Source organism: Montipora capricornis, unplaced genomic scaffold, assembly GCF_036669925.1.
Source record: "Montipora capricornis isolate CH-2021 unplaced genomic scaffold, ASM3666992v2 scaffold_408, whole genome shotgun sequence".
Lineage (NCBI taxonomy): Eukaryota > Metazoa > Cnidaria > Anthozoa > Scleractinia > Acroporidae > Montipora > Montipora capricornis.
The window spans coordinates 50,001-57,500 of record NW_027180138.1 but is presented as its reverse complement, the minus strand read 5'-3'; the positions used below and the strand labels follow the sequence as shown (position 1 = coordinate 57,500).

The 7,500-nt window shown below is 39.0% G+C and overlaps 1 protein-coding gene across 3 annotated transcripts in view; it reads left to right on the top strand.

The window, feature by feature from the left end:
* LOC138035473 (retinoschisin-like) overlaps nt 1-7,500 on the top strand; it is a 43,313-nt gene that overhangs the window by 2,956 nt on the left and 32,857 nt on the right. For 2 of the 3 annotated variants that reach the window (XM_068882150.1, XM_068882148.1), the window contains exons 1-2: nt 872-952; nt 3,664-3,755. The gene's annotated coding sequence lies outside the window, so the exon portion shown is untranslated. Of the gene's footprint in view, nt 1-871; nt 953-3,663; nt 3,756-7,500 lie in introns of those variants that run through there. The other variant, XM_068882149.1, reaches the window with a different exon arrangement.

Genomic DNA, 7,500 nt, shown 5'->3' with positions numbered 1-7,500 from the left:
TTGTCTAGTTTTCAATGATACCACATTCAAGGTTGTGCCATATACGAAACCGTGTTAAATCTTTTCTTAAGGAGACAGCTATATTTAACATACGTGCTTTTGCAAATTCACTTGAATCCGATAACACGGGTTCAAAAATTTTTATCGGACGCTTGATTCAAGTTTTCCTTTCATGTTTGGTACTGTTGTAGAGCTCTATCTGTCTACTTTATCACCATATAATAATTAAGTCATCATATTTTAATTTCGCAAAGGAAACCGAGAATGCATTATTAAAGTCAGAGAGATCGTACTTATCGACTATAGTCTACCATTTGCCATTCTGTACAAAATCCTGTCGGTTACATAACTTGTTCCTTCCAAGATACAGGTTTCAAAACATAAGTCATTGTAATCGCTTAACTCTGTAGTCAACAAGTCACGTTCGTCCACAAAATGTATACAGCATACGCGTTTGTCTCAACATCCTCCGTCATTTTTGTTTGATGGTAAATCGCGAACGACGCGAATCATTGCGTGAGAATTCGCTCAGCTGTCAACATTGGTAAAAATGAGGACATGTGATTGGCTATCAGTTAACCCTCGTGGGAATACCGGATCTCGCAGGAGATCTAAAAATAACCCAAGAGGGATTACGATGGGAATAGGGCCAGTGTGAGGGATTACTTCTCTTACCTTCATAATCTCTTGTCTCCGATCGGGTGGACTGACTTATATTCCCTCCGGTATTTCCAAACTTCCTTGCCTCGAGGAGAACTCTTTCTCTTCCCAAGCCATCACGATTCTTCTCTGCTAGCGCGTTAGACCACTCGGCCACCGTGACACACTTTCGTTAGCCTGGTGAAAGCAAACATTTACAATAGAATCTTTCCGCCCGCCATGATTGTTTCAGTATAAAACTATTCGATAAAGTGGATAGATGCTTTTTCTTTAAAAAAGGCAAGCTTTAAAGGTAAGGAGAATTTTCTACGTTATTTCTAGATCTTGCTTCGTACTTGTGTGTTCCACTGTGAACATTATTATTTTGCATAGAACGAATACTTCATTAGAAGCATTTTGCATAGAACGAATACGTACTCCAATATTTCTTGGGAATCAATTTGTTCGCCGTTTTGACGTAGAAAGAAAATAAGAAAATAGCTTTCAACGGCCAAACAAGATAAAAAATGAAATCAAGTTTAAATAAAACGAATTAGCTATCGCCGTCACGGGGACTTCGCAGCCGTCCCCCATCCAAGTACTAACCTTATTCGGAGGAGCTTAACTTCACCGACACTTGGACTAGCATCAACAATTGCGATCTTTATGTTAAATTTACACATAGATCTTGTCGAACTTTATAACACTTGAAAGAAAAAAAAACACACTAACAAAAACCAGGTGTTATGCCGTCATTCTGTCACAGATGCATCCTTTGTTTCGTGAGTTGTCAGTAAACACGCAAGGTATAACTTGATCACAGGCGGCCGCTAAAATCGATCTCACTTTCGATTTTGCGATTTTACTTGTATGACCAAAAGTACGATAGAAAAATTGAACTCTGATGGAACGTAACAAAAATCTCCCGAAATGTTTTTCGCTGATGGCAAATTGTTTTATTCTCGATCGCCACTTCCTAAAAGTTCCTTCTGCTCTCCTTAAAAACTACATATTAATATTTATTTACTTTTTTCGTCAATATTTGTTTTGCATAAAGCAGGCTAGCAAAATCTGTACCTTGCTTTGTTCGCATTTTTGAGCGTTAAAATAGAATTTTTAGGCGTATGTTCCTGACAGCAAAAGTCGCATATTTTGACGTCCCCCATCCAGATACTAACCCCGCTGGAAAGGAAAGAAAAAAATTTCGTAACATTGGTCTTGGAAAGGTGTTAGAAGCTCAGAGTACACGCTTAAGCTTGTGGTGAGAAAGAAGTTGTAAATGATCAACATGTCAGCTTTGAAGCCAAATGTTTCTCGATTTCCTGTTATTTTCTTCAATCGTTCTGGGCTTAGTATTTTACTGAACCACATGTCTTCTTAGAGGGTATATAGCAAAGATGTCTACCATGGCACCGTAATGATTTACGATACCAAACAATGTCGTGTACTATTAGAGCTACATATTGTGCAAGGACTTGAATCTCCTGGAAAAAACAAAACGCAGCTCAGTTGACAGTTGACAGGGAAAAAACACTGTCAAGTTACTGCACTACCACACGCAATGCGTTCTTACTTTAAAAAATATCCCGTATCTCCTCAATTCTACCCCCCCCCCCTCTCCCCCCCCGCCAGACTAAAAATCCCGTATCCCCACAATTTTTTTACCTAATTATGCCGTATGCTGATCGCTTCTCGGGCTTTTGGCTAAGATTAGTTTCTTGGCCAAGGGCTACGGTCAAGTACTATTGTACAACGTACGGTACTTTTTCATTGCCGTAAGGGGCAGGCACAGAACAGTTTCGGCTGTTTGTCTGTTCTCTCTAGAAACGATGACGAGGGTTTTTTGGGTTTTTTGTTCAGGTCGAGTGTAGAATCAGGACGAACTGTTGTAGTTTCTGATAACTATTTACTACTTGTAGCTTTTGTTGAGTTTTGAATCGATGATAGAGAGAGTTTTGGCGATCTCAATCCGGACTGGACTACTGGATTTAATGATTTTTCTTAACGAGATTTCAAGTTATTGTGGAACGTTTGGTACCAAGTTACTGAAATCAAGATTGTGGACTTGTAAAATTAGAACTTTGGACTGGACTATAGAACACGCAATTACGGAATTTTTGAGCATCGAGAGAAATAGAGCACGGATGTTGTCTTCTTGTCTTCGCCACGGCAAATTTATACACTTTGCAAGGAACTAAACCAGGATTACAGAACCAGAAGTCGATTACAGGGCCCGGTTGTTCGAAAGCCAATTAACTTAGGATTAGCGTAAACTTTTGTTTCACGTTTTCAACTTTTTGCTCACAGTTTCCTTTGCTTATTTTTGTTTTTCAAGATTGACTTGTTCTAATGTAAAGTTTTACTGAATATCAGCCTTGAACAGCATTTGGGAGTAGAGGATAAAACTCGTTTTAAAACCCAGTTTCTGAACAACTGGCCCAGGATGATAAGTTGTTGAACTGTGATTTGTAATAAGTTTTTCGGATGATTTAAGGCTGATCCTGTAATTTTTGGATGAAAGGAGTTAACGAAGCAAGTAAAACTGTAGGATTTGAATTAAGTCTCCTTCCAAAAAATAAATCGTTGTTTGCATTTGCAAATTTAGTGACATTAGTAATGAGTTTTTACAACAAAAAACTTTAAGTTATATTACAGATGTATCTTTCTGGTAATCTTTCGCCATTTTCCGAAGTCTACCTGTACTTGAAGTTGACTGTAACTGGACAATTTGTGTTAACTGTTTGCGCATTCCACGGATACGCCCTTGTAGGCGTCTTGTTATTATTAAATTGCTGCCGACATTTTTGCAAGTTCAATTCATGAAGCATGCACGAAGGCCATAAAGTGAACTTTGAAAAAACAAGTAGCTGTCACGTAAAGTCGTTAATTGCCCGCGAAAACTTGGTTGGTGAGCTATTGACTACATTTTAGGTCTTTCAATAAAGGAAAGAAACATGCATTTTGAATTAGCCAATCAAAAAGCGGATACCTTCTAAGAAATATAATCATTTTTAACGTTTTCAGGTTGGCCGTGTGATGTAAGTTAATATTGTTTCTCATCCTTATAAGCTGCAACCAACTTCCCTCCCAAAGTTTAGAGATTTGTCAGCGAAACTGTAAGTTTTTATGTCATATAGTTTGTTATAATTAGAAGTCTTAGGTTCTCTCTATCTGTACGTTTTAATCGAAAAACGGAGCTCTAAGGGAAAGTTGACTTTTGAGTGCTTTAATTAAGAGCTTCTGCCTGAGAGACCGGGGCAGACTTGGAAATGAAGGTCGGCCGATTTCGCTTAAAATTGGTACACAAAGTACTTATGCCGACTTATTATTTAATATGCCAAAGTTTCAGCTTCAACGACTTTTTTTTAGCCGAGTTCTAGATATCAGCCCCTCAGGGGTCTCCAGAGGCTGATTTTCAGTGCAATTTTGGCCACTTTTAAATCTCTCTTTTAGCAACATGAAATTAATTTCAGGCAAAAACAAAACCATCTTTGTAAAGCCCTATCCTTAGGCTTTTATGGGTGAGAACATTAGCTCATGGAAATTTCTTGCTAGCCTGTGGCTGTTATCACAACTTGGTCATATTTGAAGCATATGGGAAGCAACCGGAAATGGCCTGTTTTTCAGACCAAATATATTCCATGCCAATGTTTTATATCTTGAGGTCTTCGCATCCCTGCAAAGTTCAGCCCTTAGTTTAGTAATATTAAGAAAAAAATACTAAGGTTGAGGCTTTTTACTAAGAAAAAAACTTACGAGAAGATGGCTAACCAGGCCACTTGCGGTTAAAGTTTCAACAAAGCGTGTCTGCAAAAATCAGCCATTTAATTTCGATTATCTTTTTTCCTTCCAAGTTATGGTTAAAAGAGACTCTGAAGTTAATTGTCACCGAGAAGACTTGCCGTTAATAAGAAATTTTTATGTGATTGTTTTAGGACCGATCAGATAGTGGGTCCGACAGCGGTTATAAATTTCTTGGAAGAAGTCTTGAAAATTACGGACAATAGAGCCGCTGCGAAAACTCTTTATTTACCTAACAACACATCTCTTGCCGGTAAATCACAATGCAAAATTGCCCCAGTGTAAATGGCTCACGTATGTTGTAAATGATTGATAAGGACGTCCAACACGGTCCGTTTTCGCCGCCAGTTCGCTAAATTGCTAGAAGATTACTCACGGGCACTCTTCCTTTCTCTATCAGTATTTTCCTTTTGTTGCTTTCTCAAACAGCACAGATCCATGGTAACATCCATACTGCATATATATTCAAAGATAGGACAGGGATGGAGTGGGTTACCCTTCCGGTAAAGACTACTGTTTTGGCAACTTGGGAAATAAAATATTTCAGCTTTCTTGGAGCCCTTAAGGACTTGGGGGTCTTTTATGGCACCCGTAGCTGTAGATCACGTGAAAAGGTAAGTCTTTATGGACTCACACTGAATTGCTGACCCGTAACTCTGGTTTCGGTAATAAGAAGCAACCTAGGCGGTAATCGCCCTGGAGGGCCATTATGCATGCTGTGGGTGATAAGGTAAGTCGTCACAAGGCCTAGTGCCCGCTCGTACCTGCTGGAGCTTAAATTGGTTACTGCTCTTCTTTCCTGGACAGGATAATAATCACTGGTGCCCATTTATACATCTGGGTGGAGAGAGGCACCGTTAAAGAAAATTGCCTTCCCAAGACGACCTGCCAACGCCCTAGTAACCCTAGTAGCCCTTTTCTCGAAAGTCCCGAAAACTGTTCGGGACTGAATAGCTCTTTGTGAAACTGCCAACCACTTATTTTGGAAAGCCGATCGTTTAACATGCTTTCAAGGTAACAAAAAGAAAAATGACTGTGAAGTTTGACGACTTAAATCCTCTCCGTTCTTGAGATACAAAGGGAATTGTGATACCCGAAAATGGCCCGTAACAGGCCCCAGGACCTCACGATCCAGAGTATAGCCTGCTAACGCGCTATGCCAGTTCCTTTTTGTGTAAAATCCGAATGTAATGTGGACTTTAATCTGTCCTTAATCAGCAAAATGCATCGGGGAAGAAATAAATGGCCAGCACTTTCAAAAGAAAGTGGACACCTTGCCGGCTGCTTTGTTTATTTGCGAGAAAAGAAACTATCTGCGATCTATTAATTAAACTAATTAAATCTATTCAGTCTGTAAGGGAATTTGTTTCATTTGAGTCCATTTGAGTGCTTTTGAAAGGCAGAGTAGCGAAAGCCTGGATTTCACAATTTATAAATTAGTCTCTTGGAAAATCAAAACCATGAGTATACGGTGCACCTTTTGCAAAGAAGTTGACATTTGTGGGGCACGAGATAACAAGCCGTCAGAGCCTGCTGTGACTCTCCCATTAGCGACATTAGATCGAGATGTTACGCCCTGCTAGTCAAAGTGGGCGCTGCTGGTAATAAACTGACTGCGTCACACAGAGTTGATAATTTTCCTGAATGGAAGTTAATTCTTAACCAAGCTGGCTCGTCTGGCGTCACAAAAGATGAATTAAAGACGATTTGTGATATGTCCACGTCTCCGCTGAAAATTCACCCGTTTGCGAAAATATTCAGTAAACAAATCATGCCATTGAGGTTCTCATACAAGTTCTATCATAATCATTCTCTGCAATATCAAGGAAACGAATCTGCACGAGAAAACAACTGAATTCCAAGTCAGTCATAGCCAGCAATCTACAATGACCTCGTCACGTACGGTATTAATCGACCTGTGTATATCTAACTCGCAACGACGCACTTGCGACCAATTTATCGCTGGGGCTAAAGTTTCTAATGTTACCTCACTTTTAAAAAAAATTAAGGGATTGTAGGAAAGGGGCATGTTTGTAAAAGTGAAGCCAGGTAAGCGTTTTCTGTAAGCAAATTTATCCAGACACTTTGCAAACAGACTGGAAGAGTGAGTGCAATTTGTGTTAGACGATTAGCTTTAATTATATTCGAAATTTCTTAAAGGTTCAAAACGATTCTCAATTAGTGTCACGACAGATGATGTGGTTGCTTTTAAAGAGACCGATAAGTTCTTTTTTCTTCAGAAAATATTAAAGCCCAAACAGGTGGGTTATAGTACTACTGAATGGAACTACAAAGCTTGCTTATATCCTGATTTAATTAGCGCTTCATTACTACGGGCCACCGACGTGATACGTTGAACGAGTTGAACAAAGGAGATAAACTTAACATTGCAGTTTGGACGAAAAAGATGCAATTTTGCATTGTGATTTACCGGCAAGAGATGTGTTGTTAGGTAAATAAAGAGTTTTCACAGCGGCTCTATTGTCCGTAATTTTCAAGACTTCTTCCAAGAAATTGATAACCGCTGTCGGACCACTATCTGATCGGTCCTAAAACAATCACATAAAAATTTCTTATTAACGGCAAGTCTTCTCGGTGACAATTAACTTCAGAGTCTCTTTTAACCATAACTTGGAAGGAAAAAAGATAATCGAAATTAAATGGCTGATTTTTGCAGACACGCTTTGTTGAAACTTTAACCGCATGTGGCCTGGTTAGCCATCTTCTCGTAAGTTTTTTTCTTAGTAAAAAGCCTCAACCTTAGTATTTTTTTCTTGATATTACTAAACTAAGGGCTGAACTTTGCAAGGATACTAAGACCTCAAGATATAAAACATGGGCATGGAAAATATTTGGTCTGAAAAACAGGCCATTTCCGGTTGCTTCCCATATGCTTCAAATATGACCAAGTTGTGATAACAGCCACAGGCTAGCAAGAAATTTCCATGAGCTAATGTTCTCACCCATAAAAGCCTAAGGATAGGGCTTTACAAAGATGGTTTTGTTTTTGCCTGAAATTAATTTCATGTTGCTAAAAGAGAGATTTAAAAGTGGCCAAAA